Raw genomic sequence first — 4,422 nt, forward strand, 5'->3', positions numbered from 1 at the left:
CCTCCTTCCCCCCCGGGTCCCCGCCACCAACTATGAAATAACAACAACAATAATACTCGTAATAATAACAATAATAATAAAAGAAGGAACGCGAGCGAGGCCGCGAGGCGGAGCGGGGGGCAGAGGGAGAGACAATGGGCTGGTGGAGAGAGGACCCATCCGGACCAGGGAGACTGTGCGCTCCCAGCGCCTGAGCCGCCCGGGCGGCCAACTCGGAGGGAGCGAGAGAGCGAGGGAGCGAGCGAGAAGGGCCCGCGAAGAGCGGAGGAGACCCGGGCGTTCTGTAACTAAAATGAGCGGAGCGCAGCGGCGGCGGCGGCAATAAGCTTATTGCAATTGACAGCGTCTGCAGTTCATTTCAAGATGGCCGCTTGGCTCACATTCATTTTCTGCTGAACGACTTTTAACTTTCATTGTCTTTTTTGGCCGCTCCGATCATCACCCACCGGCTCCGTTTTCCGGGTACGTATGAAGCGAGGTGTCGCCTTACCAAGGGCGGGGGGCGAAGGGGGCTCGGCGGCGGTTTTCGGCCGGTTTGGGGGCTGCAAAGGGGCGCCTAGGTGTCCCCCGAGCTCTCCGTATGGGAAAAGCGCTGACAGGCTGCTCTAGCCACACACACACATACAGACACGCAGCAGCAGCAGCAGCAGCCTGTGCACTCGCTCGCGTTACGCACCCACATTTGCAAATTTTAGTTCCTTTCTTTCTCCAGACGCCCCCTAAAACCTTTCTGTGCACATGGCCCCCGAGGAGAATATTTATATTTCCCGACCCTGCTGCCAGCCCGGCCCGAGCGCCCTTTGTTTAAAGGCAGATTTTGATTAAACAGGGACGTTCGTGAAATCTGGAGCTGCCTGGGTCAAGTGATTTCAGTCCTCCCCGAAAGAAATGTGTCTGGGGGAGGTTAAAATGTCAGATAACGCACCCATTTTATAGAGACGGAGCCAGCGGGGGGTAGCGATCCTCCTGGGGGGGTTGTTAGGCGCCGGGGCACCCAGCAGAAAATGTTATTAACTTAAGTTGGACAAGTACTTCTGTGAAATTGGATGGGTTGTAAGATGGCGGTTCCCAGTTGTTTCCAATGTCTCCTCTTACATTTCTGCTCTAAATGGTAAACTTTAGGGATTTGTGCCTACTGGGAGAGGCAAGGGGTGGTCAACGCCGAGAAATAACTTTTTTGGGGGGTAAGGACAGCACTTTTAATGCGGTCTTGGGGAGCTGGGGCGTGCGGTTTGCTGGAGCCTTTGGAGCAAAGGTGATGTGTCTGCGGGACGCGGAGGGGGGGTGGCGTGTGTGAATTTCTTTTCTCTGGTTGGTATTTTTTTTCCCCCCTGAGCCCGGGAAGGGTAGATTTACATTAAATACTTTGTCAGATCTTAAAGATGTCACGAGTGGGCTCCTCGTGCTGCTTATGGGCAGTACTTGAAAGCTGCTGGTGTTATGTTTTTATAATTGAATGGCCTTGGCAATATATAAAGCGGGATGTTTCTGTGTGATTGCTGTAAACATTTGCAAATAATCAGGTGAAAATAAGCAGGAAAAAAATCGCATTTCCATAAAAGTGAGGTAGTAACTTTTCAGCCTCTAAAAACTTTGATTCACTCCTCCACTCTCCAGAAAAGTTGAAGAAAACCTGGGCATATGTGCCCATTTGCAAGCTTGGTACTAAAAGAATTTTTTTTTGCGTAGTCTGTAGTGGTGAGAACAGCTTCTCTTATGGGACTGTCCTTAAGACCAGGGACATTCAGTACAGACCAGTAAAACTACTTTGAGTGACTCTGTGCAGTCCGTCCTGGAAACTGAAACTTGGGTTGCACTTTGCCAGAGACACGAAGTCTTGACCTACCTGATCGCTATTACAAAATTAACATTTTAGTGTATTTTTTTTAAGTAGACAGATTGTGTCTTATGCCTAGTCCCAGGGAGGTGATTTAAGAGACTGGAGTCCTTTTGCACTCTGTTGCCAATATTCAGGTCTTTTCTCGCTGCAGCGAGTTGGGCAGAGATACTTGAGCTTCGTGTGCCTTCTCTGAAAGAACTACTGTCCTCTCCTTTAAAACGTATGCGGCCATTCTTAAGCGAAAGAGTAATAACAGGCTCGATAGTACAAGTGGCTCTGGCTGATAATGGGTGAAGATGTAGAATGACGGCTGCTTTATTCCTGATGAGAGTTTTCCGAGAGGAGATGGGTGCAAAGTACACAAACCTACCTGAGCGATGCTGCTATTTTTTATGTATGTATTTTCTGTTAGAGACCTGTCAAGCAAGGTTTGATAGCTTATTGCCTTTATGGATTTTTAATAATGTAGGTGATTCTTAGCAGGAGAATGCACTTCTGTTTTTCTTTATTTTGACATAACTTGTTTAAGGCCTTTGTAGAATCGGTTGGCTGGCAGCGTTTACTTCTAGCAAGTATTATCTATGTATATTTTACGTTTAGTTGTTCCATGTGTCAATGTGTAAATATATATTGTCCTGGCTAAGAGGCTGTTTGTATTTCTGTGTTGGCATTCACCGTGTGATCAGCAGGAGCAGAAAAAACATCTGAAAGGGTTTCCCTCGTACCAAGATATTAAACTCAGGCTGCTGTAGTAAAATGTGCTGCGTTCATGTTACATCCCCGCAGGCACAGACACGCGTGTGCCTGTGCGGGTCGCTTTTGGGGAGAAATTTGGTGTCTAGTTCAGCTTGCTGGGGAAAATCACTGATTTTCAAGATAGCACATTTTCAGCGCACTATGAGCTAACTTTGGGCAATAAATAACCCGCATTTAGGGGTTGCTTCGACAAAACAGGTTTCACGGTTGAATTTAATCCCCCTCCATTTAGGAAGGGGCTGTGCCTGCGTGAAATAAACGCGTTAATGTCTTGAAAGGTTTGTCCCAGTCTGTCAGGGTTGGGAAGGAATTCTCGGTCAGCCGGCTTGTGTGACCTCGGTCACTGCTGGGGTTTTTTTTTTGGTTTAGATATTTATGAATTATAAGGTAGTGACTTGAACAAATAAGACACAGAACCGTGAAAGCAGCCTGTCCATGTGTAAGTACCTAAAGGGACTCCAGAGCCGCCGGCTTCAGGGCACTGGGTTCTTCAGAGAGGCGTGCAGAAACGCCGTCTCTGCCTTTTCTGGGAAAAGCAAAACCTCGGTATCAGTTTAAAAGGAAGAAGCGGAGGGTCAGGGACCCTGGAAGCGACATTTAAACCGCAGTACAATGCAGCGGGGGTCTTGCTTTCCCGCACGGTGCTGGGAACAGCTTTGGGGACCTGATCTGTCTTGGTACTTCTGGCACTTCGCTTTTCTGTGTGCTGGCCGGCTGTGGCTTGATGCTGGGGAGTTTTATCTGCTGCTCACTCGAGGGTTCTCCTGCAGCAGCCAGAGAAGTTTCCTGGTCGGGGTCGCTCGTTGGCGCTGTGCACACTTCTGACGAATATTGTACCCCTGTCCTGGGCAGTTTGGCCGACGTTCAAAGCTTTTAGAAAGCTTAGTGTGTTGCCTCTTTTTTTTTTTTTCTTTTTTTTTTTTTTCGCTGCCTAACACTGAAGTTCGCGAGTGGCTGCAGGAAACCTCGCATCTCGAGCATACGATGCTGAGGTGAGAGGTGGCTCGCTAGCTCTGCCTCGGGAGGAGAGGGGACCAAAAACGGGGGCTGATATGCTGGGAGCACCGACCTGGGGAAATTAATAGCTTGGACTGGAGCAACGCTGTTACATTATATTTCTTAGGATCTGGTTGACAGAAAATAATTTACTCTGCTATTGACGTGTCTGACAGGGCTTTTTCCCCGTGTGTACTTTTCCCTTTATCTCTTATTCCCTCTCATTTTAAACAGTATGTGTGCATCTAGCGTTGGTGCCAGTACATGCGATGGGGTTTTATGGGTTTCAGACTGTGAAAATGACATTTGTTTTTCACTCTTGTCGCTGCATTGTGTTGACAAGGTGTTGATTTAGCTTTAGGAATGATCTGGTCACATGGTCCTTCGCATGTTGTCACTAATGTACCGTTTAAAGTCGGTTTGGGCTTTTTTCCCCCCTCTCGGTGTGGTTTATTGCTGAAAAGGGGGGTTGCTTAAGGATCCGGAGACTTGTTTTCTCCCGTCCAAGCATCTTACTCTGGTGCTGCAAATCTCTTTGCACCTTTTGCAAAACTTTGCACCGCGCTCGCCTCGTCCGCGGGATGGTTTTCAAACAAGCGTCAAAAGGTGGGAGAAGGAAAGAAGGAGAAAGAAAAAGAGCTGGGGGGAGAGAAGGGTAGGAAGGAGAAAAGTGAGGAAAGCAGAGAAGGAGGGAGCGGGGATGCCGGCGCGGTGGAGCGGGAGCTGGGGCTCGGCACCCCATTGGCGGTGCAGGGGGCTCGGTCCCCGGGAGCGCAGCACGGTTCTGCTCGCCGGAGGGAGGGAGGGAGCAGAGGGGGAGAGGAGCCATG

The 4,422-nt window shown here is 49.1% G+C and overlaps 1 protein-coding gene across 1 annotated transcript in view; it reads left to right on the forward strand.

Annotated features, from left to right (window-relative positions):
• Window positions 1–6: 6 nt before the first annotated feature.
• Window positions 7–4,422, forward strand: part of LOC103620647 (polycomb complex protein BMI-1) — a 10,732-nt gene continuing 6,316 nt past the window's right edge. Inside the window, exon 1 of the mRNA XM_017741550.1 lies at window positions 7–462. The gene's annotated coding sequence lies outside the window, so the exon portion shown is untranslated. The remainder of the gene's footprint in view (window positions 463–4,422) is intronic.

Source organism: Corvus brachyrhynchos, unplaced genomic scaffold, assembly GCF_000691975.1.
Source record: "Corvus brachyrhynchos isolate BGI_N302 unplaced genomic scaffold, ASM69197v1 scaffold167, whole genome shotgun sequence".
NCBI classification, from domain to species: Eukaryota; Metazoa; Chordata; class Aves; order Passeriformes; family Corvidae; genus Corvus; species Corvus brachyrhynchos.